This window comes from Puntigrus tetrazona, chromosome 16 (genome assembly GCF_018831695.1).
Source record: "Puntigrus tetrazona isolate hp1 chromosome 16, ASM1883169v1, whole genome shotgun sequence".
In the NCBI taxonomy this organism is placed as follows: domain Eukaryota; kingdom Metazoa; phylum Chordata; class Actinopteri; order Cypriniformes; family Cyprinidae; genus Puntigrus; species Puntigrus tetrazona.
This window is the reverse complement of record NC_056714.1, coordinates 286,127-312,637: the sequence shown is the minus strand read 5'-3', so window position 1 is coordinate 312,637 and position 26,511 is coordinate 286,127. Positions and strand designations below refer to the sequence as shown.

The window sequence follows — 26,511 nt, the reverse complement described above, 5'->3', positions numbered from 1 at the left end:
TTAGATTTTCATTTTTTCCTAAATTTACTCTAGTCACTGTGTAATTGACACAATGGTCTTGATGAATTCTTCAGTAAATTTTTTCTTCTAAATTTTGTTAGACGTTATTTTCCCAAAATGTTTGAACTCAGTAGAGTTTGTTTCAACCCAATTTATAGAGTTATTCTCAGATTAATAGGATTGATCTATGAAATGCTGTCACTATAAAGTTACTGGGAATATCATCTAAACGGTAACTCGATACTATTAGTTGATTCGTTGCAGCAAACAAGTGTGTTTTCAGATGTAGTTAGTGTGTAGATTATCCTGATCCAGTTGAGGTTAGTCTTTGCAAGATCTTGCTCTGCAAGCGCTGGAGCTAAAGAAAGAGTGCTTAAGACTTTCAGCAAAAGAGCGAAGAATGGGACGTGAGAAAGAAAGACGGAGAGAGCAGAGACATGGTTTTTGAACTGCAGAAGCTTGAGATAAATGTCACATTGAAAGAACTGAGCTGAGGAGTCAGGAAAGGAGTAGCTGATGCTCCTGATTCTTTACCGTGAGTCGAATATTCGCATTGTTCCTCCCTTTCTTATGAACAAGAGGTAGATAAGTTTTATTTTTTTTGAACGTGTTGTCGTTAATCTTAAAATGGTCAAACATTTTAGCCTATGCTGTTAAGTAATGTGTTCTTGTAGGGAAGCGCTCAGCATGCTTATTCTTCAGCAGTCAGTGGAAGAGTTCTGACTATGACTGTAAAAGCTGCTCTTAAAATTCCATAATTTGCCCTGAGGCTGACGCCAAAATTTCGTGAGTCATTTAAAACTGATGAAACCGTATGTTTGAATTGCTCGTGAGAAAGGAATACCGTTTGATCGTATGTGCTTCATGAAAGTAAAATCTATGAGGCACGCGACTGAGCTGATTCTTTGGGAAGAATTTAAAATCGTTAACAATCAACGTGGCGTTAAACATATCTAACGAGCAAAAGTTCTTCAAATGTTCCATGTTTCTGGTTGATGCTTATGCGTTTCACATAAGAACGTGTTTCACGCTGTGCAGAAACTTCCATCTGGCAATAATCGCCGGTTTTCAACGCCATTCTGAGCGCAGCTCTGTCGATGGATAAACGTGAAGGTTCTAAGCCGGCGCCTCATTTATTTGTTTTTATTGTAAGAAGTAGGGATATTATTGCAGAGGCACGCATCAAAAGAAAACTAACTCCTAAATCGGTAGCTATTGATGACGCCTCGCATTTTCGAAGGATTGAGTTTAGTTTCACGGGCTGATATTAGTAAAAGAAAAGTGGTATGCCGTTCATAATGGATGGTTTTGTATCTTTATTAGAAAGTAAATCAGCTAAACCAATCAAGATACTTGAGCTCTATTGTCTCGGTGTTCCTGGTACAGGGATTTAGATGGAGCTGTGAACGCCTTTGCATCGCATCGAAATTGAACCTCCTTGTTACTGGCCGCGTTGTTAGTTAAAAGCACCGCGGTCTTCTCGCTCAGGATTGCACGCTTATTTTGGGGAATGACTTGGCGAGGAAAGTTTCGCACTAGCCCTGAGGTGCCCATGTCTTTCCCGCAGACACCGATGCATTAGGCTCGGAAATATCTCCGGCGAGCTTTCCGGGCGCTGTTACTCGGGCACATGTCACAGAGAGATTAAAGGAGAGTGCCATAAAGTCAGAAGGCTGGTAAAATCGATTCGATGATACGCTTTCACGAGTTCAGATCTGTGGAAAGTAAGTGTCTAAATTCTGTTAGTTCGATATTGCTGCAGAAGCTAGACGAACTTCTTTGGGAATGCTGTAACATTCACATGAGCAGCTTATTTTGAGCGAGAAGCACGCGAAATGTCGCCTCTTGAAGCTGGGCAGCGCGGTTCCGTTGAGCAACTTGAGAGTGTATCGCATGCGACATTTTGCTGGGAAGATGGTGTGCTGATGAGGAAGTGGAGACCTTCAAATACTGCGCTGATGAGAATGGCAGAGTGTTGCTAGATAGTGGCTCTTCCTCATATCGTTTTAAACTTCTGAGCCTTGCACATGACGGCCCATTTGCCGTCACTTGGGAGCAAATAAAACATATGATCGTGGTGGTTCCCGCACATTTTTTCTGGCCTGGAAGGAAAAATGTAGCAAGTTACTGCCTGGCTGCTATGTGTCGAAGATTGGAAAACTGGAACTAACCATTCCACTTGTCTGGCTTAAACCCAATTCCAGCTATTGGTGAACCATCGGAGTAGAGTGCTGATCGAACGTCATCTTTGCCTCGCATGGAAGTCTCAAAAATCAGTATTTACTGACAATAATGCATCTACACGTTTTCCAGAGGTATGCACTTTACGGAAAATTACTGCTCCGTGAGTGGTGAATTCGCTTGAAAGCCCTTCTCCTGCTTGGCCTTCTCAGACATCCAATCAGATCATGGTGCCAACTTTATGTCTCGTGTGTTTAAAACAAGTTCTGATCAGTTGTGAATATTTTAATAATACACTTCAGTTGTTACCATCCAGAAAGCTACTATGGAGCACTTTAATGGTTCCACCATATCTAAAGTTAATGTCGTGCGCTCTGGTCTAGAGCTTAAGATCAAGGAGAGTGTCATAGTTATGTTTCCATGTAAGTGAGGTAGTACAGGAGTCTTTGGGCTTCAGTCCTAATGAGTTAAAGTGCTCACACACCGTTCGTGGTCCACTTGAAGCTGACTCAAAGATCACTGGTCTAATGACTTTAGTCTAAACAATGTCCTTTGACACGCTTCAGAGTTCCGCCGAAAATCAAACGCAGCGGAGCGGCCAAAGAGAATTGAAGATGTCATAACAGTAACAAAAACGTTTACCAGTTAAACTGTAGTTTTTCTCCCCGGGTGATAGGGTACAGTGCTGTTACTTTCAGTATCAGGATCTGCACCGTTCGTACTTTGGTCCTTATCAGGTAAAGAGAAGGTGGTTTTAACCCACCACGAATATCATATCCGATCACGCGAGTAGACCTTGTCTGTGCCGGGCATTAATATGCAAACCTTATTTTGAGCGGTAAGCTGTATCTGTTTGACAGAAGCTCGTTGCGTTAACTACGTTTCACCTACAGATTCTTCGTGATCAGCAACAGGCGCTGCCTGCGCTGACCACCTGCTGATGAGACGCTGTCTAGTGCTGAAAGTTTGACTGTCCATTACTCGACGCTGGTTAGCACCTGGGTGTCTCTGATCATAAATGAGATGATATTGACTTTCCTCCGTGGAGCCGCAGGGAAGGTTGAAATCTCTGAGTGTTCCAAATCTTGACATCGCTTCTTTCCCACCTGACTGCTGAACGCGCTTGACGTGGACTAATACCGTCATTCGACTGGTACAACTTGTTTTCTGACATCCTCTTCACGTTGTTAACATGATATTGATGTTGGTAACGTCGTGGCTGTTACATGCATTTCCTGAGTAAGTCCTGAAAACGATCAGCCAGTGAGTATTATCTATGATAGAAAATCTATGTCGTAAGCCGAGCTTTTAGTTCACCATGGAGCTCACCTTGTCGTTGGGGCAAAAATCTAGACGCCGTTTTGCTTTCAGACTGATTTTAGATTATAATGGCGTTGTGAAACCGAGATGTTATCCTTTGCCCCATGAAGACTGGGCGCGGATCGCCGGAAAACGTCATGTTCGTGACTAAAAGATTTCGACTTTATTTAAAGGGGTATTGGTGCCTTTGACTGGAGCGCGCAAAGAGATCTCTAAGCGCTCGTGACTCCCACCATTTCCTTAACTATACGGTCATGGTTTATCATTGAAAATGCACCGGCAACCCTCAGAGGTTGGTAAACTAGTCATCGGCATGCATGTGGTAATGTGGAGGTGCTTTATTTACTTAACGGTGGTCTATAAGATTTATCAGAAACACGTGATATAGAGCAGCTTGACATGCTTGTTTACTGGTTGTCCAGTGCTTAACTTTACGGGTCAACCTGAGGTTGAAGTGACTAGTCGCGGCTACCGTAACTTATTTGTAGGAAAGACTACATGTGGTCAAGTCTGTCCCGGCGAGCTCCATGAGTTATCACCAAGCTCCGTGGTCAACATCACCGGGGTGAGCTTCACTTAGCTTTGGGTATGGTGATAATATAGAAATTTGGTAAGAATTTTTCAAGCCAGAAGTCACCTCTAATCAGATCTCCCAGCCCTCAAAAGTTCATTTAAATGGTCTGAAAAGGGTGTGTTTTTCCATATTTTGGCAAAACTGCAGCCCTCCTGGTTAATTCTTCCTATTTTATCCATTCTGATTTTTCATTCAGCTGGCTTAATACTGATGCAAGGCAGGTGCAATACTTCTCAACAGATCAGGGTGATATTGAGCACCTGTCGTTATTTTTCCCTGAAAATTCAACAAACATCAGCGACATTATTCACCACTGAGAAGGAGGTAAACAGCTCTTTGCTTCCGTTTCAAGCATTTATGTTATGTAGGCCTGCTCAGATTCACATTGCGCCATGGATCATAAATCCCCTTTAGTCTTCAACTCACTGAAATGGAGTAACTAACGCTTGATGCTGGAGTTTGAGTTTACAGACGCCTTTGAATTAGATGACTGCCATCGTGTAAAAGATAATGTTACTGCTGATTTATTCCGCGCTTCAATTGAATAATTAAATCTCTTTTTCCCAAGCTGACTAAAACAAAAGGAAAAGCAAAAGATCACTTCGGTTTTACAATTTATTCACTTAAGGGTGAGGCAAGTAGTATCTGACTTTAAGACGGAGCTCATAGGTGTAAAGTGGGAAATTCCATGCTTTGAGTGTGACGCTTATTTGAGATTCCGGGATGATAAAAGGTTGCCAGGATGGAAACAAAGTGCCCTCGCCTTTGTTCTCCTGCTTCCTGCCTTGGTCTGGCATGCCTCTTTATTGCCTCTTTTGAGGCTGGTACTTTGTTTTGTTTAACGCACTTCTGCTTTTATGTAGGTTTTCTTTTTGATTATCTTAACAGTGAAGGGTAGCTTATTTTATTAGTTCACGCTTTGCATAGTAAGAGCTGAGGAGGGCAAAGGTCTGAAGACTTACCCGGTTTTGGCTTTGTTTATCGCAGATAAAAAGTAGTTGCAATCGTGAATAGTGGTCAGGGGCTTAAGCCTTTAGGTTTTCCACTATGTATTTATATTATTAGTGTTTTCTATTATGTCATTAATTGTTTATTATTTTGGTGAATTGTTTAATAAAGAGGGGTCTCAAATTCATATCAGGTGTTGTACTTTGGTGTGTTCACCTGTAGTACTTTTTGCTTAGAGAATATTAAGCAGCCAGCAATCAGTTATGGGCCAACACTCATTCTTTAAAAAAAGGGGGCTTTTAATCAGTCTCACCATGCCATCTCACCCTGTTGTCTACACTCTGATCTCGCCTGATCTCAAGCCAAAGCAGAGGTGCCAATGGTTAGTACTTCTTGATGACTGGGAAATACCAGCTGTAAGTTTCTTGGGTTTAGCACTACTTATCAATACACACTGGATCTGTGTGGCCAAAGATTGGACTAAATGCTGGCTTTCTTACTGCCATTAATCTAATTGGCTTTTAAAGTGAAGTTTGATCTTTAAACAGCCGCTGGCTGTTTTGAAATCAATTAACTGTCGCTCTTATCTTTACTATTTGAAGTATTTTTTGATGGCTTCATTACTAGTCTAGCATATTATACCAGTAAAATACACTTTAAAATAAAGCTTTTTAGCAGTCTGAAGCCAGGCCATACCACCTCTGAGGGAGCTGAGTAATGTTATGAAGGTTACGTGTTAGTATGAGGCGGGCTTCCATTTTGTTGGATATTGTTATTATTTTTCTTTCTTTGACAATTTCAAATGGTAATGTTGAGCAATAGTTTTTCGTCTGAGGCTACAATCTTTAAAATAATGGAGTATTATAGGACGATCACGACCGGACATTGAACACGTGACTATGATATTAATTATAATGGAAAGAATGTGGAACTATAAGGAAAGGATAAAGATGCTAGGGAGATAACAAGTATAAGGTTTAAGAGGAAAAAGAATGGATGATGCGAGGTGCCGTGTAGAGAGGACTAAAAATACTGCAACAATAAGAGATTACACTGATGGATAGGAGAAGCACTCAAAGAATGGAGAATGAATAAGTTGAAAATAATCAAATGACAAAGAGACTATAAGAAAGAAGCAATCAGAACACATTAATGATCCATAAAGAACTGCATATGATTATAAAAGCTGTGACAGAAAGCTGAACGGAAAACTAAAGTGACTAATAAAAAGTAATCTGAAAGAGTGGAAACTACAATGGAAAACAAATTGACTGTGGAGGTTAATGGATGATTGAAGCATTTATGACCAAAGATGGATCAAAAATGCAAAACTGAAAGAATGGCTCCTTTTTGCATTTGCCTGTCTCATAAAAAGACGAAGTAGCTTAACACAAAATTGGTGGATCCTGCTAAGAAGGAGACATCCAGTGCAGCAGCAAGATGAACATGTTTATAAAAGTAAAATTTCTGCAGTGACATTGTGACTTCATACATAATGTTAGATTTGATACAGAGGAAGGACCAAATATTTCAGAGTAATTCACGAAGAATTAACTGAAGACTTGCAGAATTTGGAGCATGGAAAAAGATCTCAATGCTACACGCAGCAGTGGGAATGTCTGAACAGGGGCATTTTATGAGACTGCCGGGTTTCATGGTGCCAAGGCTGTAAAAAGACGTGATGAGGCAACCAGAACTGAGGAGAGGACACACTGAAATGAGGTTGAGGCACAGGAGTGCATGGAGGAGTCATGTGATGGAATTCAGGAGGAGGATGTACTTCTGAGATCTATGGAACGAGGAGAGATGGTTTATATGAAAGAGAGGACAATGGAGAAAGAAATTGAAGTTCATGCAACGAGACTATGAAGGACAGCACAGTAATTCAACAATGAAGGACAAACGAAAGAGGTTACTGGAATGCAATAACGAGTGAAGTTGCAGCCGATAATTAAAGAGGAGGTGTTTAAGGAGAAACGGCCGCATTTGATTGTGAGCTTGGAAAGGGAGAAACCTGACATTATAAACAAAAAGATGTAAATGACAAGAGGGGTCAAATAAATATTGAAACAGGTATTGTAAGAAAACAAAATAAGGGAAAAGTAAGAGCAAGACAAAAATGATGAAATTGCTGATATAAATTCTAAGAGAGAATATATGTTGATTAATGTTTTGTCTCTTTCTTTCTTCTTATTGGTGAGTAACTATGTCTGGTCTGGATTAATGCTAGAGGGATTGTCATCTAAATGGGAAATTGGAAAAGGTGATCACCCTAATGTGCCAATGTGGAGGCATCCATTCACAGACTGATGGAATAAAACAATACTGATGATCTGAAAAAGGCTGGGATGAGAATATAAAAAAATGAAAATGATATAAATAAGAAAGTAGTCTGCGATACTTGTTAGAATGTATAGGAATCACAAAAGCTTTATTTAAAGATAGTTAATGGAAGGATTTTAATTATGAAAACGGACAGTGAGGTGAAATAATAATAGTAAGATACATGCCCAAATGAAGATAAGAAAGAGAACTTTTAAAAATCAGCGGATTTGAATATTGAATGTAAGAGCGTTGATTTGTATATAGGGACTTTAATACACTCTAGAAAGAAGATGCTAAGATCACATAAATGATTGATATGAAGAAAAGAATTGAAAAGCATGATATAAACACCAATTAAAAGATGTGGAGAGAAAGAAATAGAGTGAAAGAGAATATCTTAAGAAGACAGGTAAAATGTTTAAAACAAAGTAGAATGATTTTTATGTATAGAGTTTTGAGCATTTTATTTAAAAGGCTTATAAAATGTATGAAGGGAGCGATCATGATTTTTATTTGAACATGGATTTTGTGTGTGAGGAGAGGACTAGGTGTGGTGCTGCATGCAGAACTTTAAAGAATGATTTTAAAGGAAATTGAAAACTCTAATAATGAATATAGATGATGTTCTATACGTATGACTTAATATGCACATGGTGGGACAATATAAAAAGGTGAGACATTAAAAGATTATTTGGTAAATTTCTGAGAAAATACAGAAAAAGAGTTGTACAAAGAGAATTAACTAAAAAATGAAAATTAAATTAAAAAGTGAAGGAACCACAGACATTAGGAAAATAGTAGCGCTGAAGAGAAACTTAAAAAGTGGAAGAAGATAAATGAGGTGCTAGAATAAGAAGTAAAATAAGGAATACAGTAGAAGTGAGCAGTATACAAAGTTTTTTATAGAAAGATTAGACAAAAAGCCAGATTCATTGTGAATGTGTCTCTTGTGGCTGCAACATAAAAGAGGTGGGCAAGGGGAATATTAAAAGCTGTCCAGGATTCTATAGTGTTTATTTAGGACATGAGTTAATGGGGGAAGATGAAGAATTTTGTTAAATCAAACTAAAGTGGTAAAAGTATCAAGATGATAAAAATGTGTGATAGTGATATAGTAAAGAAGAGATAAATGAAGCTTTTGCACACAATTACAAACGTGGAAAAAGCCCTGGCTGGATGGTTTATCATCCAATCTTATAAGGTTTTAGTATGCTAACACCAATTCTAAAAGATCTTGTTCTCAATGATTTTCAAAAATGCATTAAACAGTAAGAGTATGGGAAGAGAGGTAAGGATTGTGGCAATATAAAAAGAAAGGAAATAAAGATGATTTGAGGAATTATAGACCATTGAGCATGCTCAACACAGACTACAAAAGAATATATAAAAGATCTTTGTGCCAGATTTAAAAGAGTAATCCCAATAAGCATCATCACGACCAATCTCCAAGCGCATATAAGCACTGGGGAAGAGATATATGATGAAGTAACAGGCCAGAGACTAATTTGGTGGCAAAAGAGAAAAAAAGGTAAGGGGTTTTTGGCTATATGGTTTGTGTAGTATGCTTTGAGTGAAAGGAACATAACATTTATTTGATTTGGTTAAAAAATTTGGCTTTGGGAATAATTTTTAAAGTGGATGGAAATGTTTGAAAGATAGGAATTTCTAAGATCTATAAGAGCAAGGATGTCCCTTATCGGCTTTACTGTACACTGTAGTCATGGAACTGCTAGGGGCTTAGTAATGAATGGAGAAAAAGAAATAAAGGTATTTTAATAGAAGGTAGTCGGAATAGGAATAAAAAGATTTTCTGTGCATGCAGATGATAACAATTATTTTTAGCATTTTAATAGTGTTGAGAAAGCTATGGAAATTTTTGACAAAATGTTGGGTAGAGGTTCTGGAGGCCACGTCTCGACTTTGTTATTGGTTTCATTTCATGCTCATCGCCAAGGTCTCCTACCGATGTCCATACCTGTGTTTGTCCTGCCTGCCTGTTCTATCTGCCCGTCGTTTGTGGCCTTTTGTTTTGCTACGGCAGGATTAAACCCATTTCAGTTCATTTTAAGCTCGTGTCTCTTGTGGTCCCGGAAGCGCAAGCCGTGACAGAAACGCATCGGACTCGTGTGCGCAAATAGCGCGCCTTTTCCTCTCTTTGTTTGCAAATGAATTCCTCACGACGACTCCCACTTTCATCCTCTGCTGGAGCAGAGGATCGCCTGGAGGGTTGCGCAATGGACTTCCTCGCTCTCGCGAACGATCGTGACCAATTCGGACAGCTCTCTGCTCACTTTACAACGAGGACTGGACTACTCCCGCAAGAGAAGCTGTCTGAACGGCCCGAGAGAGCATCGCCACAGACATCGAGTGGGGTGCTGTGTCCTGCAAATCACTAACGATTTGCTGCGCTGGAGACAACACACCAGCCCTACTCCAGATCCAGAGCTCAGCTCTATCCTTCACCGCAAGGTCGAGCTCTCAGCCTGAGCCCATCCGCTGACACGGGCGGGAGTTTGCGCCGCCACCACCGGGACCCATCGCCAGAGAGAGCGAGCAGAGCCGCGGAGCGTAACAGGACCTCGAGCCGACACGCCAAACCAGGTGCGTGGAGCCGCCACAGAACTCGCCATGGAAGCACAGCTGACGGGAATGAGCGCCGGAGTGGAGCTCCGCCTCTGCACATCGGGCTGAGGAGCGAGCTGACGCCCACCTGGGGGCTGCTGGATTCGCAAAAGGGAGCTGACGATGTGGATTTGGATTTAGACTGGGCACTCCCTGTATCCTGAGTTCCTGTTCCCACTAGCTACCTCGGCAGCCCGCTGGTTCCGCCCCAGCCGCCCCGCTAGCCTGCTGGTTCCGCCCAGCTGTCCCTAGCCTGGCTGGTTCCGCTTCTGGGCAGCCGTCCTGCTAGCCTGCTGGTTCCAGTGTTCGCACGGCGTGCGCCTGTCCTGCTCCAGGCAAGCCCGCGCGACGTAAGTGCCCGCCCTGCTCCAGGTGCAGCACCACGCATGGATAAAATGTGGGAATGAAAAAGAATAGTGCACCTGAGAATAAAACTGTGCTTTTTTGAAAAGGGAGATGAGCACCTTTCCCTAATGAATGTAAAAATATCAAGACGCTTTACTGTTGTATACGTAAGGTAGTTTTTGTAAAACCTAAAGCAATAGAGAGCATTGGGAGAAGCTTATTGATTATTTTGATGCTTCTAAAATATGGAAAATGTGGTTAATTTCAAAAGTCCAGCTTGAAAATTTTGATTTCCTATTAAGACACAATTGTGTGATGAATGGAAATTATTTTTATATAAAAGTATAAGGAGTTTTTGTATTTATTTTTAAATGTAGAGTTATGATTTTTTTTTTTTTTTTTTTTTTAAACTTGGTATGTATCGCTGTATGAAGACAAACTTACTTGGAGGAATGGATGCACTATTTTGTTTGGATTTGAGGGGAAGGCTAAAAACAAGTATGCCTAATTTCATGTTAATCATTGCATCGATAATACGCAATATGGAAGTGCATGAACATTATGAAACAAAAGGAAAAGAACTGTTGATATCCTTATTATATAAATAGATCTTTCGATGGATAAATAAAAGGCTTTATATAATTATTGTAAAATGATTGAAAATATGGAAGTGCTTGTTCACTGTATAACAAAAATAACCATATATGTTGTAAGAGTTGGGAAGGCTTCATAAGCTGCTACTGTTGCATTACAAATTTATAAAAGGTTAAACACAGACCTAAGATAACAGGCGTTGGAATGTGTGTGGCCAGATTTACATTCCCAAGAGCAGGAGCCCAAGCCCGGAGATACATTTTGTCTGCCTCTGAACATCTGGTAGGCGTCCAAGCCGGCGTGAATGCTAATCCTACAACTGCAGCCTTTGTTTCACCTATGCATTTGAATGAAATTTCTGGATGCCAAAGTAGATCATGGATTGAAAGTCTGTTCTGGGCTAAGTCTTCTGATTGTGTTTTGCATACTTGTTTTGTATTGGTCTCCACTCTCTGTGTACCTCCCTTTGAAACATATATACTAACCTAATATGTTTCCAGTTAATTTGTTTCTTGGAGATTTCTTGAAGATTTTTCTGGAGATTGCTTGATTTATTTTCTTAAAGCTTGAAGACTTTCTTGCAGATGACTACAGCAACGAAAATAAAAACGAACTCCTGCTTTACCAAGAATCTCCTGGTCTCTTCTTAAAAAGAAGTTAAAGTTTCAACACTACCAGGAGATGTTTGAAATGTGATTAATGTCTTGTATCGGTGCTTTTACCGTATTTTTTTTTTTTTAAATTCTTGATTGTTAATAAAAAATAATAATAAAATAAAATAAATCTTGTCTGATCTCAGAAACCTACAGAGTTAAATTTAGTTAGTGCTTGGATGAGACTGCCTAGGAAATACCAGGTGCTGTAAGTTTTGAGCTTTTCACTACTTATTCAATACACTGGTCTCTCAGTGTGCCAGCCTTGACGCTCTCCTTTATTTTCTCACTGTTTATTTTAATTTAATTGCTCATAGCTGTTCCTTTAAAACAGAGTTTGACTGTTTTAACTCACTTCTAACTAATGCTCTTATCTCTTTAATGTACTCCTATTTTGGAAGTATTTTTCGTATTTCATCTCGCCATTATTTTTCTAGTATAATGCAATTCTAGTGTGCTCCCACCTTTAAAGTAGGGGCTTTTTATGTTAGCTTTCACTACTTTTGTCATACTCACCCTGCTCACTCGATCCTGTGCTTTCAAGCAGAATTGGTTTCCAGTTAGTACTTGATGGGAGACTGCCCAGAATAAATACCAGGTGCTGCAAGGGTGTTAGGAGTTTTTCACTACTAATCCAATACACTGGTTCTTTATGTGGCCAAGTTTGGCCAGCCTCTTTGCTTCCTTTATCAGTTTATTTAAATCAATTGCCTTGTGTAGCTGTTCTTAAACAGAGTTTGACTGTTTTTAACTACTTACCAATGCTCTTATCAAGTAATGTAGCCCATTTTGAAGTAGCATTTTTTGCATTTCATTCATTGGGTTTATCTAAAGTATAATGGTGAATTTAGTGTGCCTCTACCTTAAAAAGGAGGTTTTGCAGCAGCTTCTTTTCTATGCATAAGTACCACTCCCCGTTCACACCTGATCTCAGAAGCACATGAGGTGGGCCTAGTTAGTATTTGGCATGGGAGACTGCCTAGGAATACCAGGCTGTGCTTTGAGTTTTTCACTACTTATCTAATACACTGGCCCTTGCATAACCAAAGTTTGATTCAGCTCAGTTTCTCTCCCTTTACTGATTTTTAATTCAATTGCCTTTTAAAGTAGCTGTGTACTCAAATAGAGTTTGACTGTTTTTAACTACTTAACTAATGCCTATCTTAATAAAATTCATTTTGAAAATATTTTTTTGTATTTCATCTTATTACTTATTCAGTATAATGGCACTTGTGTGCCTACCTAAAACAGCTTCTTGCAGCAGCTTTCTCGCTTTGGTGGCCATTCCTCCATGTTCAGCGCCTGATCTCGCTTCTGATCTCAGATGCCAAGCAGAGTTGCTGGGCTTCTTCCAGTTAGTACTGGATGGGGAGACTGCCATGAAACACTAGGAGCTGCAAGTTTTTGAGTTTTCTTTACTACTTATCTAATACACTGGGCCTTAGTGTGGCTAAAGTTTGACTCAGCTTTGGCCCTTGAAAATAAAGTTTCACCAGCCTCTTTGCTTTCATTGCTGCTTTTAATTCAATTGCTCTTTAAAGTAGCTGTTCTTTAAAACAGAGTTTGACTGTTTTAACTACTTAACTAATGCCTTATCTTTAATGCAAAATTTCATTTTGAAGCATTGCTTTGTTTTTTCATTCATTACTTATCTAGTATAAATGGCACTTAGTGTGCCTCAATTCCTTAAAAATAGGGGGCTTCTCTTTTTGCAGCAAATTTCCTTTTTGTTTACGGGCATACCCACCCTGGGCTCATGCCTGATCCTGGTAGGCCACAGAGTTAGCCTGAAGTTAATACTAAGATGGGAGTCTGCCTAGGAATAGCCTTTGTGGTGCCAAAGTTTTTGAGTTCTTTCACTACATTTTATCTAATACACTGGCCTCAGTGTGCCAAAGTTTGACCAGCTCTCTTTGTTTGCCTACTGCTTATTTAATTCAATTGCCTTTAAAGTAGCTGTACTTTTAAACAGAGTTTCTGACTGTTTCAAACTACTTAACCAATGCTCTTATTCTTAATGCACTCTCATTTTGAAACATTTTTTTGTACTTCCCTATCTATTACCTATTTAGTATAATGGCAATTTCTAGTGTGCCTCTACCCAAAATAGGGGCTTTCTTTTGCAGCAGCTTCGCTTTATGCCCATACCACTTGTTCACGCCTCGATCTCGCCTGATCCTGCAGTTGCAGCAGTTGGGCCTAGTTAGTACTGATGCGGAGACTGCCTAGGAATACCCAGGTGCTGTAAGTTTTTTGAATTTTTCACTACTGCATCTAATACACTGGTCTCAAGTGTGGCCAAAAGCTCTGACCAGGCTCTTTGCTTTCCTTTACTGCTTATTTAATTCAATTGCCTTTAAAGTAGCTGTACTTTAAACAGAGTTTGACTGTTTTTTAACTACTTAACTAATGCTCTTATCTTTATTGTAGCTCATTTTGAAGTATTTTTTTTCTATTTCATTCATTACTTATCTAGTATAATGGCACTTAGTTTGCCTCACCTTAAAATAGGGGCTTTTTGCAGGAGCTTTAAACTTACGTCCATACCACCCTGTTCACGCCTGATCTTGTCTGATCTCAGAAGCTAAGCAGAGTTGGGCTTAGTTAGTACTTGTATGGGAGACTGCCTAGGAAAACCAGGTGCTGTAAGTTTTTGAGTTTTTTCACTACTTATCTAATACTCTGGCCCTTAGTGTGGCCAAAGTTTGACCAGCTCTTTGCTTTCCCTTACTGCTTATTTAATTCAATTGCCTTTAAAGTAGCTGTACTTTAAACAGAGTTTGACTGTTTTTTAACTACTTAACTAATGCTCTTATCTTTAATGTACCTCATTTTGAAGTATTTTTTTGTATTTCATTCATTACTTATCTACTATAATGGCACTTAGTGTGCCTCACCTTAAAATAGGGGCTTTTTGCAGCAGCTTTAAACTTACGGCCATACCACCCTGTTCACGCCTGATCTTGTCTGATCTCAGAAGCTAAGCAGAGTTGGGCATAGTTAGTACTTGGATGGGAGACTGCCTAGGAATACCAGGTGCTGTAAGTTTTTGAATTTTTTCACTACGTATCTAATACACTGGCCCTAAGTGTGGCCAAAGTTTGAACAGCTCTTTGCTTTCCTTTACTGCTTATTTAATTCAATTGCCTTTAAAGTAGCTGTACTTTAAACAGAGTTTGACTGTTTTTTAACTACTTAACTAATGCTCTTATCTTTATTGTAGCTCATTTTGAAGTATTTTTTTGTATTTCATTCATTACTTATCTAGTATAATGGCACTTAGTTTGCCTCACCTTAAAATAGGGGCCTTTTTGCAGGAGCTTTCGCTTACGTCCATACCACCCTGTTCACGCCTGATCTTGTCTGATCTCAGAAGCTAAGCAGAGTTGGGCTTAGTTAGTACTTGTATGGGAGACTGCCTAGGAAAACCAGGTGCTGTAAGTTTTTGAGTTTTTTCACTACTTATCTAATACTCTGGCCCTTAGTGTGGCCAAAGTTTGACCAGCTCTTTGCTTTCCCTTACTGCTTATTTAATTCAATTGCCTTTAAAGTAGCTGTACTTTAAACAGAGTTTGACTGTTTTTTAACTACTTAACTAATGCTCTTATCTTTAATGTACCTCATTTTGAAGTATTTTTTTGTATTTCATTCATTACTTATCTACTATAATGGCACTTAGTGTGCCTCACCTTAAAATAGGGGGCTTTTTGCAGCAGCTTTCGCTTACGGCCATACCACCCTGTTCACGCCTGATCTTGTCTGATCTCAGAAGCTAAGCAGAGTTGGGCCTAGTTAGTACTTGGATGGGAGACTGCCTAGGAAAACCAGGTGCTGTAAGTTTTTGAGTTTTTTCACTACTTATCTAATACTCTGGCCCTTAGTGTGGCCAAAGTTTGACCAGCTCTTTGCTTTCCCTTACTGCTTATTTAATTCAATTGCCTTTAAAGTAGCTGTACTTTAAACAGAGTTTGACTGTTTTTTAACTACTTAACTAATGCTCTTATCTTTAATGTACCTCATTTTGAAGTATTTTTTTGTATTTCATTCATTACTTATCTACTATAATGGCACTTAGTGTGCCTCACCTTAAAATAGGGGGCTTTTTGCAGCAGCTTTCGCTTACGGCCATACCACCCTGTTCACGCCTGATCTTGTCTGATCTCAGAAGCTAAGCAGAGTTGGGCATAGTTAGTACTTGGATGGGAGACTGCCTAGGAATACCAGGTGCTGTAAGTTTTTGAATTTTTTCACTACGTATCTAATACACTGGCCCTAAGTGTGGCCAAAGTTTGACCAGCTCTTTGCTTTCCTTTACTGCTTATTTAATTCAATTGCCTTTAAAGTAGCTGTACTTTAAACAGAGTTTGACTGTTTTTTAACTACTTAACTAATGCTCTTATCTTTATTGTAGCTCATTTTGAAGTATTTTTTTGTATTTCATTCATTACTTATCTACTATAATGGCACTTAGTGTGCCTCACCTTAAAATAGGGGCTTTTGCAGCAGCTTTAGCTTACGGCCATACCACCCTGTTCACGCCTGATCTTGTCTGATCTCAGAAGCTAAGCAGAGTTGGGCCTAGTTAGTACTTGGATGGGAGACTGCCTAGGAAAACCAGGTGCTGTAAGTTTTGAGTTTTTCACTACTTATCTAATACTCTGGCCCTTAGTGTGGCCAAAGTTTGACCAGCTCTTTGCTTTCCCTTACTGCTTATTTAATTCAATTGCCTTTAAAGTAGCTGTACTTTAAACAGAGTTTGACTGTTTTTTAACTACTTAACTAATGCTCTTATCTTTAATGTACCTCATTTTGAAGTATTTTTTGTATTTCATTCATTACTTATCTACTATAATGGCACTTAGTGTGCCTCACCTTAAAATAGGGGGCTTTTTGCAGCAGCTTTCGCTTACGGCCATACCACCCTGTTCACGCCTGATCTTGTCTGATCTCAGAAGCTAAGCAGAGTTGGGCATAGTTAGTACTTGGATGGGAGACTGCCTAGGAATACCAGGTGCTGTAAGTTTTTGAATTTTTCACTACGTATCTAATACACTGGCCCTTAAGTGTGGCCAAAGTTTGACCAGCTCTTTGCTTTCCTTTACTGCTTATTTAATTCAATTGCCTTTAAAGTAGCTGTACTTTAAACAGAGTTTGACTGTTTTTTAACTACTTAACTAATGCTCTTATCTTTATTGTAGCTCATTTTGAAGTATTTTTTTGTATTTCATTCATTACTTATCTAGTATAATGGCACTTAGTTTGCCTCACCTTAAAATAGGGGGCTTTTTGCAGGAGCTTTCGCTTACGTCCATACCACCCTGTTCACGCCTGATCTTGTCTGATCTCAGAAGCTAAGCAGAGTTGGGCTTAGTTAGTACTTGTATGGGAGACTGCCTAGGAAAACCAGGTGCTGTAAGTTTTGAGTTTTTCACTACTTATCTAATACTCTGGCCCTTAGTGTGGCCAAAGTTTGACCAGCTCTTTGCTTTCCCTTACTGCTTATTTAATTCAATTGCCTTTAAAGTAGCTGTACTTTAAACAGAGTTTGACTGTTTTTTAACTACTTAACTAATGCTCTTATCTTTAATGTACCTCATTTTGAAGTATTTTTGTATTTCATTCATTACTTATCTACTATAATGGCACTTAGTGTGCCTCACCTTAAAATAGGGGCTTTTTGCAGCAGCTTTAAACTTCACGGCCATACCACCCTGTTCACGCCTGATCTTGTCTGATCTCAGAAGCTAAGCAGAGTTGGGCCTAGTTAGTACTTGGATGGGAGACTCCTAGGAATACCAGGTGCTGTAAGTTTTTGAATTTTTTTCACTACATTATCTAATACACTGGCCCTAAGTGTGGCCAAAGTTTGACCAACTCTTTGCTTTCCTTTACTGCTTATTTAATTCAATTGCCTTAAAAGTAGCTGTTCTTTAAACAGAGTTTGACTGTTTTTTAACTACTTAACTAATGCTCTTATCTTTATTGTAGCTCATTTTGAAGTATTTTTTTGTATTTCATTCATTACTTATCTAGTATAATGGCACTTAGTTTGCCTCACCTTAAAATAGGGGCCTTTTTGCAGCAGCTTTCGCTTACGGCCATACCACCCTGTTCACGCCTGATCTCGTCTGATCTCAGAAGCTAAGCAGAGTTGGGCCTAGTTAGTACTTGGATAGGAGACTGCCTAGGAATACCAGGTGCTGTAAGTTTTTGAGTTTTTTCGCTACTTATCTAATACACTGGCCCTTAGTGTGGCCAAAGTTTGACCAGCTTTTTGCTTTCCCTTACTGCTTATTTAATTCAATTGCCTTTAAAGTAGCTGTACTTTAAACAGAGTTTGATAGTTTTTAACAACTTAACTAATGCTCTTATCTTTAATGTAGCTAATTTTGAAGTATTTTTTTGTATTTTATTCATTACTTATCTACTATAATGGCACTTAGTGTGCCTCACCTTAAAATAGGGGGCTTTTTGCAGGAGCTTTCGCTTACGTCCATACCACCCTGTTCACGCCTGATCTTGTCTGATCTCAGAAGCTAAGCAGAGTTGGGCCTAGTTAGTACTTGTATGGGAGACTGCCTAGGAAAACCAGGTGCTGTAAGTTTTTGAGTTTTTTCACTACTTATCTAATACTCTGGCCCTTAGTGTGGCCAAAGTTTGACCAGCTCTTTGCTTTCCCTTACTGCTTATTTAATTCAATTGCCTTTAAAGTAGCTGTACTTTAAACAGAGTTTGACTGTTTTTTAACTACTTAACTAATGCTCTTATCTTTAATGTACCTCATTTTGAAGTATTTTTTGTATTTCATTCATTACTTATCTACTATAATGGCACTTAGTGTGCCTCACCTTAAAATAGGGGGCTTTTTGCAGCAGCTTTCACTTACGGCCATACCACCCTGTTCATGCCTGATCTTGTCTGATCTCAGAAGCTAAGCAGAGTTGGGCCTAGTTAGTACTTGGATGGGAGACTCCTAGGAATACCAGGTGCTGTAAGTTTTGAATTTTTCACTACGTATCTAATACACTGGCCCTAAGTGTGGCCAAAGTTTGACCAACTCTTTGCTTTCCTTTACTGCTTATTTAATTCAATTGCCTTAAAAGTAGCTGTTCTTTAACAGAGTTTGACTGTTTTTTAACTACTTAACTAATGCTCTTATCTTTATTGTGGCTCATTTTGAAGTATTTTTTTGTATTTTATTCATTACTTATCTACTATAATAGCACTTAGTGTGCCTCACCTTAAAATAGGGGCCTTTTTGCAGCAGCTTTCGCTTACGGCCATACCACCCTGTTCACGCCTGATCTCAGAAGCTAAGCAGAGTTGGGCCTAGTTAATACTAAGATTGGAGTCTGCCTAGGAATACCAGGTGCTGTAAGTTTTTGAGTTTTTTCACTACTTATCTAATACACTGGCCCTTAGTATGGCCAAAGTTTGACCAGCTCTTTGCTTTCCCTTACTGCTTTTTTAATTCAATTGCCTTTAAAGTAGCTGTACTTTAAACAGAGTTTGACTGTTTTTAACTACTTAACTAATGCTCTTATCTTTATTGTACCTCATTTTGAAATATTTTTTTTGTATTTCATTAATTACTCATCCAGTATAATGGCACTTAGTGTGCCTCACCTTAAAATAGGGAGCTTTTTGCAGCAGCTTTCGCTTATGTCTATTCCTCCATGTTCATGCCTGATCTCGTCTGATCTCAGACGCTAAGCAGAGTTGGGCCTAGTTAGTACTTGGATGGGAGACTGCCAAGGAATACCAGGTGCTGTTAGTTTTTGAGTTTTTTCACTAATTATCTAATACACTGGCCCTTAGTGTGGCCAAAGTTTGACCAGCTTTGGCCCTTAGTGTGGCCAAAGTTTGACCAGCTCTTTGATTTCCCTTACTGCTTATTTAATTCAATTGCCTTTAAAGTAGCTGTTCTTTAAACAGAGTTTGACTGTTTTTAACTACTTAACTAATGCCCTTATCTTTATTGTAGCTCATTGTGAAGTTTTTTTTGTATTTCATTCATTACTTAGCTAGTATAATGGCACTTAGTGTGCCTCACCTTAAAATAGGGGCTTTTTGCAGCAGCTTTCACTTACGGCCATACCACCCTGTTCACGCCTGATCTCAGAAGCTAAGCAGGGTTGGGCCTACTTAGTACTTGGATGGGAGACTGCCTAGGAATACCAGGTGCTGTAAGTTTTTGAGTTTTTTCACTACTTATCTAATACACTGGCCCTTAGTGTGGCCAAAGTTTGAGCAGCTTTTTGCTTTCCCTTACTGCTTATTTAATTCAATTGCCTTTAAAGTAGCTGTACTTTAAACAGAGTTTGATTGTTTTTAACTACTTAACTAATGCTCTTATCTTTAATGTACCTCATTTTGAAGTATTTTTATTGTATTTCATTCATTACTTATCTAGTATAATGGCACTTAGTGTGCCTCACCTTAAAATAGGGGCTTTTTGCAGTAGCTTTAAACTTACGGCCATACCACTCTGTTCACACCTGATGGGCGTGTCCTAGGAGAGTTTGGACTTCTGAGCTGCAATTTTGTTTGGTGATCATCTTTGAAAATAGTTGTTTTGGTTTTTTTTGGCAAAGTTCTGAGTTTTTTTTTGTCTTTGCAGTTGTCTTTTTCTCCCCCTGTAGCGGCTGCTGCTTGCGGGAGGAGTTTTGTTTTGTTTGGTTTTTCTTTCTTCACCATTGAGGTTGTGGTCGGCCATTGAATTGAGCACATGGAAGGACATAATGGAGTGCCACAAACAGAGGTGATTTCCGAAAAGGACAGAGGCAAGTGTGACAGGATGGAGGAAAAGGTGTTTGAAAAGAGCTTAACTTTGACTGTGGAAATTGTTGGAGATGAGAAAATCACAATGATGGAGCTACTTCGAGGAATTAATGAAGTTTGTGGGGCTGTGATTGGATGTCGATTCAAAGGAGATAAAAAATATGAGATTACAATGAGCCACAGTAAGGGGAAAGAAAGGCTGATTAATGGATTCAAAATCAAAAACTGTCAAATTTTGGTTAGAGATCTGAGCAATGATGAACTTGTTGTTTCATTCATGAATCTTCCGGTGTATGTCACTGATGAGGAAATTCTGGAGAAACTGGAAGGTTGGGGTGTCAAAGCAACATCTTCAGTCAAGAGGAGGAGATGGCCAGGAACAGACATTGCAGATGGGACTCGCTTCTGTAGAGTTAAGTTCACTGATACTGTTCAATCTTTGCCATACTCCACAAAGTTTGAAACATTGGAAGGTGCGGAACACTTTCGAGTGATTCATAACAGACAAGTGAAAGTGTGTCGTATTTGTATTCAGCCTGGACATGTATTGAGAGACTGCCCTGAATTTACTTGCTACAAGTGTGGTAAACAGGGACACTACGCTAGAGAATGCAAAGAACTGAGTGATGTACATTATGGTGATGTGTTGTGGGGTGCGAACTTGTCCAGTGGATTAAATGAGGATGGGAGTAGACCCATGCAACAAGACACAATGGGGAACACCCTTGATGACTTTAATCCAGGACTGAAGGATCACACAGCTCAAGCGGAGCGAGGCACCTCCTCTCTCCAGAGTGCTAGATCAGGGCTCTCTCAGCATCTAGAGGGCAGTAAAGAAAAGGACAGGAGTGTGGTTAAAACGTTTATTGCAGATGAGTCACCACAGTCATCAGCCTCGTTTAAGACTGCTCTCAAGCGTGATGGAACTGTAAATGATGTTGTTGATGTTGATGAGGATGAGGATGAGGATGATGATGATAATGATGAAGATGATGACAATGATGAAGATGATGATGACTATGATCTGTATGAGGGGGTATGTGAAAATATGCAACTGTTTGTAAGGAAAAAATATTGCTGACTGACAAGGGAGAGAAAGGAGGCATAAAGAAAAAGAAATGAGGTTTATCTATTTATCTCAAAGTCACGCCTACTGCTGCTATGATTAAAATTGCATCCCTAAATGCTAATGGTCTTCGTAACATGTGTAAACTTGAAATGGTTTTAAAAACTGTGAAGGCTGACATTTATTGTTTCAAGAAACAAACTGGGATAGCAGTAAATTAAGAGAGGTGAGAAGGATTTGGCCTCATCACATTTTTGTTAGTCATGGCAGTAGAAGGGCTTGTGGAGTGGCTTGTTTGTGTAAAAGTGATGTAGTACAAAGTGTTAAGGGGGTTTATGCTGATAATCAAGGAAGAGTGCTAATCATAAAATTTGAATTTCAGAATTGTGTTTTCAAGTTGATTAATGTGTATGCTCCAAACATTGAAAAGGATAGAAGGGAGTTCTTCCAACAATTAAGAGGGCTATGTACGGATAACTGCATCTGTGTTGGTGATTTTAACGTTTGGTGTAGTAGATTGGATGCTGCAAATGACATGAGTTACAAAACAGACTCTTCAAGGACTGAACTTAGAAACCTAATGAATGGAGTAAACCTAGTGGATCTCTGGAGATTAGAAAATCCTGTTAGAAGAGGGTATTCAAGAAGGCAAGTTGTGCTCAATAGTCTAAAACAAAGCAGAATTGATTTGTGTCTGGTAAGGCAGAACATAGTTCAGTATATTAATAGTATAACTTACAAGTTCACAGCTTTCAGTGACCATGCTGTCCTGGAATTCCAAGTGGGTCAAAGAATGCAGCAAAAAGGTGGGGGGCTGTGGTGTTTGAATGCAAGTTTATTGAATGATGTAAATTACAGAGCTAGGGTCTACGAGTGTATAAGATCTGAATGGATGGGAAGCGAGGATTCTGAAAACATATGTGTAAGATGGGAGAGTTTAAAGCAGAAAATAAAGTTTTTGAGTATGGAGTTTGCAAAGGAAAAGAATAGTATGGAGAAGAGAAAATATAAAAATTTGCAAAATGAAATTTCTGTTGAGCTGGAACAAATAAACAGTGATCCTAATTATGATTTGTCAAATTATTTAAAAATTAAAGCAGATTTAGAGAAATTTGAAACTAATAGATGTAAGGGTGCTATTGTAAGGAGTAGGGTGAAGTATGCTTTAGAGGGTGAGAAATGCACATCTTTTTTTTTGGGCATGGAGAAGCAAAAGCAGAGCAGGAACTGTATTACTGAATTAGAAGATAGAGAAGGAAAGAAGGTGAGTGATTTTGTGGGGATTTTGGAGGCTGTTGAATCTTTTTATAAGGGGTTATTTAGGAAAGAAGGGGTGCATTTGGAGAGTATGGGAAAGGTACTGAGTACAGTTAGCGCTCGATTATCGAATATAGACAGGACTTTTTGTGATAATGATATCTCTATGCAAGAAGTCAATGAGGCAATCTCTGGTCTGAACACTAATAAGAGCCCAGGCTCAGATGGCCTAACTGTAGAGTTTTATAGAGTCTTCAAGGATGTTCTAGGGCCAATACTGTTACAGCTGTACCAGTATATGGAGGAAAAGCAGGAAGTGCCTGGGACAATGGTGGCAGGTGTGTTAAGCATTTTATTTAAAAATAAAAGGAGTAGGTTAAGGTTAGAAAATTATAGACCAATCAGTCTCTTAAATACAGATTATAAAGTATTGGCGAAAATTTTAGCAAACAGGCTTAAAAAGGTAGTTGGGAGTATTGTTGCACCAACACAGGCTTATAGTATACCTGGGAGGGATATTGCAGATGTTATAAGTACAATTAGAGATGTGATATTTTATATGAAGAAAGAAGGAGGTATTCTGTTAAGCTTGGATTTAAATAAAGCTTTTGATAGGGTAGAGCACCAATTTTTAGAGGAAACCTTGGAAACTTTTGGTTTTGGTAGTAGATTTAGAGCATGGATAAGATTACTGTATAATAGTGCACACAGTGTGGTGAAGTGTAACGGTATGTTAACGGATGATTTTGCTATTGAGAGGTCTATAAGGCAGGGTTGCCCTTTGTCTGCTCTGCTATACAGTATATCTGTTGAGCCTTTGGCAACATTAATAAAAACGGATAAGGAGCTGAAGCCCATCAATTTTGCAGGAGATGGGGTCAGTTAAATTCACCAATATGCTGATGATACTACATTTACTGTGAGAGATATGGACAGCATAAAGAGGATAATGGAGCATATGAATACTTATGGTAGAGCTGCAGGGGCAAAAATAAATGTTGAAAAGTCAGAAATTATGATGTTTGGCGAAAATAAAATATTGAACTGTGATATTCCCTTTAAAATAGTTAAAGATTATATTACAGTACTGGGGGTTAATTTAGGTGTGGAAGATAATAAGGCGAGAGATGTATCTTGGACTATAGTTCTTCAAAAGATAAGGCGAACTGTGAACTATTGGAAATTAAGAGGTCTCACGTTGAAAGGCAAAGTGGCTGTGGTCAATGTTTTGTTAATGTCAAGATTTGCCCATTCCTTGAACGTGTTAGATATGCCAGAGTGGGTCCTAAAAGAGGCAAACTCTATTGTAATGGATTTCCTGTGGGGTGGGAAAAATGTGAGGATCTCAAAAAGGGTGTTGATAGCAGATAATAAGGAGGGGGGTCTAAAGTTGGTAGACTTGGATGTGAGGAGGAAAGCTTTAAGACTTAAAATTGTTAAGAAGTTTTTATATAGTAAAGAAGTGTATGGTTGGAGATATTGTATGAAGGACTGTTTGGAGAGGTTTGGGGCTGGTAGTCAAAGTAATCTTTTCATGTGTTTAAAGGAGTCCATGATAAATGATGTGCCACAATTTTATAAAGAAGTCTTTCAGGCATGGGCTCAATTTTTGCCACATGTGTCTTATAAGTGTAACATGCCTGAGTTAGTACTAAATCAGCCAGTGTTTTTGAATCCTAAGATAACAGATAAGGGACGAATGTTGGAAAACAAAAGTTTCATGAAAGCGGGTTTATATCAGATAAAGGATTATGTTTATGAAGTTGTTCCAGGCTTTTTGCCTGCACAAGCAATCCTGGACATGGTTTTGGAAGAGAACGAAAATATGAGGAAAGGTGAAATTCTTAATGTTTTTGGTAAGATTAAGAGTAGTATTCCAAGAGACTGGAGTGCTTTAATGGATGATCAAGAGATTAAAACAAAAGACTACAAGTTTCCTGAAATGTATATTATACAGAGTGGTTGTAAAGTAGATTTGTCAAAGGTTCCTTTAAAATGTTTCTATAGGATTATGGTGGAAAAAGAGGTGAGAAGGCCTGCTGCCGAAGTGTATTGGAGGAGTGTATATCCAGAGATAGAGCCGGAAATGTTGTGGAAGAACCTAGACGTGAGATATAATTCAATAGATTGTGAACAAAATGACTTCTTCCTGCGGCATAATAGAGTATATACAAAAGAGGTTTTGCATCAGATTGACAAAAGTATTACGAGAGAGTGTGATGTGTGTGGGAGGGAAGTCGAAAACTTAATGCATTTTTACGTAGAATGTCAAGGTTTGGAACAGTACCATGAATTATTAAGCAAATGTGTTAAACTGTATTACTGAATTAGAAGATAGAGAAGGAAAGAAGGTGAGTGATTTTGTGGGGATTTTGGAGGCCGTTGAATCTTTTTATAAGGGGTTATTTAGGAAAGAAGGGGTGCATTTGGAGAGTATGGGAAAGGTACTGAGTACAGTTAGCGCTCGATTATCGAATATAGACAGGACTTTTTGTGATAATGATATCTCTATGCAAGAAGTCAATGAGGCAATCTCTGGTCTGAACACTAATAAGAGCCCAGGCTCAGATGGCCTAACTGGAGAGTATATCCAGAGATAGAGCCGGAAATGTTGTGGAAGAACCTAGACGTGAGATATAATTCAATAGATTGTGAACAAAATGACTTCTTCCTGCGGCATAATAGAGTATATACAAAAGAGGTTTTGCATCAGATTGACAAAAGTATTACGAGAGAGTGTGATGTGTGTGGGAGGGAAGTCGAAAACTTAATGCATTTTTAAGTAGAATGTCAAGGTTTGGAACAGTACCATGAATTATTAAGCAAATGTGTTAAAAAGAATTGGGAGAAGATTACTTTTGTGGATGAGGAGTGGAGTAAGATATTTTTGTTCGGTATGGTGAAAGCAAAGAATGTAAAAGGCAATGTGCAGCTATTGAACATTATGTTAAGTTTTGCAAGGTATGCAGTGCGTTTGAGGAGAAACAAGGCTTTCTTTGAGGAAAAAAAAAAATGTATGGTGTATTTTTAAGAATTTGATAAAACAACATATAAGGATGATAAAAACTGATATGTATGTGGATTTTTGCAAGAATTTTGTTGATGGAAGTATGTTTATTTCTGTTACAGAGTTCAATGAACTTGTGTTTAATTTTTCAAAAAATTGTAAAAGAAAGGCTGCTGGAAAATTTAATGCAGATATTTATTTTGTACTTATTGTAAATGTGAAAAATCTTTTATAAAAAAAAAAAAAAAAAAAAAAAAAAAAAATGTTCACGCCTGATCTCAGAAGCTAAGCAGAGGTGGCCCTAGTTAGTACTTGGTTGGGAGACTGCCTAGGAATACCAGGTGCTGTAAGTTTTTGAGTTTTTCCACTACTTATCTAATACACTGGCCCTTAGTGTGGCCAAAGTTTAACCAGCTCTTTGCTTTCCCTTACTGCTTATTTAATTCAATTGCCTTTAAAGTAGCTGTTCTTTAAACAGAGTTTGACTGTTTTTAACTACTTAACTAATGCTCTTATCTTTATTGTAGCTCATTGTGAAGTGTTTTTTTGTATTTCATTCATTACTTATCTAGTATAATGGCACTTAGTGTGCCTCACCTTAAAATAGGGGGCTTTTTGCAGCAGCTTTCGCTTATGGCCATACCACCCTGTTCGCGTCTGATCTCGTCTGATCTCAGAAGCTAAGCAGAGTTGGGCCTAGTTAGAACTTGGATGGTAGACTGCCTAAGAATACCAGGTGCTTTGAGTTTTTGAGTTTTTTCACTACTTATCTAATACACTGGCCCTTAGTGTGTCCAAAGTTTGACCAGCTCTTTGCTTTCCCTTACTGCTTATTTAA

The 26,511-nt window shown here is 38.8% G+C and overlaps 1 non-coding gene and 15 pseudogenes across 1 annotated transcript; all 16 read left to right on the top strand.

Annotated features, from left to right (window-relative positions):
• Window positions 1–14,095: 14,095 nt before the first annotated feature.
• LOC122361281 lies at window positions 14,096–14,214 on the top strand (annotated as a pseudogene).
• A 277-nt stretch (window positions 14,215–14,491) lies between these two features.
• LOC122361239 lies at window positions 14,492–14,610 on the top strand (annotated as a pseudogene).
• A 277-nt stretch (window positions 14,611–14,887) lies between these two features.
• On the top strand, window positions 14,888–15,006 carry LOC122361290 (annotated as a pseudogene).
• A 277-nt stretch (window positions 15,007–15,283) lies between these two features.
• Window positions 15,284–15,402, top strand: LOC122361212 (annotated as a pseudogene).
• A 277-nt stretch (window positions 15,403–15,679) lies between these two features.
• On the top strand, window positions 15,680–15,798 carry LOC122361252 (annotated as a pseudogene).
• Window positions 15,799–16,073: 275 nt separating this feature from the next.
• Window positions 16,074–16,192, top strand: LOC122361211 (annotated as a pseudogene).
• A 274-nt stretch (window positions 16,193–16,466) lies between these two features.
• On the top strand, window positions 16,467–16,585 carry LOC122361251 (annotated as a pseudogene).
• A 277-nt stretch (window positions 16,586–16,862) lies between these two features.
• Window positions 16,863–16,981, top strand: LOC122361289 (annotated as a pseudogene).
• Window positions 16,982–17,255: 274 nt separating this feature from the next.
• LOC122361309 lies at window positions 17,256–17,373 on the top strand (annotated as a pseudogene).
• A 279-nt stretch (window positions 17,374–17,652) lies between these two features.
• On the top strand, window positions 17,653–17,771 carry LOC122361256. The gene has a single exon (XR_006252910.1). It is a non-coding gene; the product is annotated as a 5S ribosomal RNA (ribosomal RNA).
• A 276-nt stretch (window positions 17,772–18,047) lies between these two features.
• On the top strand, window positions 18,048–18,166 carry LOC122361271 (annotated as a pseudogene).
• Window positions 18,167–18,442: 276 nt separating this feature from the next.
• On the top strand, window positions 18,443–18,560 carry LOC122361253 (annotated as a pseudogene).
• Window positions 18,561–18,834: 274 nt separating this feature from the next.
• LOC122361356 lies at window positions 18,835–18,943 on the top strand (annotated as a pseudogene).
• A 277-nt stretch (window positions 18,944–19,220) lies between these two features.
• On the top strand, window positions 19,221–19,339 carry LOC122361358 (annotated as a pseudogene).
• A 307-nt stretch (window positions 19,340–19,646) lies between these two features.
• On the top strand, window positions 19,647–19,755 carry LOC122361297 (annotated as a pseudogene).
• A 6,547-nt stretch (window positions 19,756–26,302) lies between these two features.
• Window positions 26,303–26,421, top strand: LOC122361331 (annotated as a pseudogene).
• The last annotated feature ends 90 nt before the right edge of the window (window positions 26,422–26,511 follow it).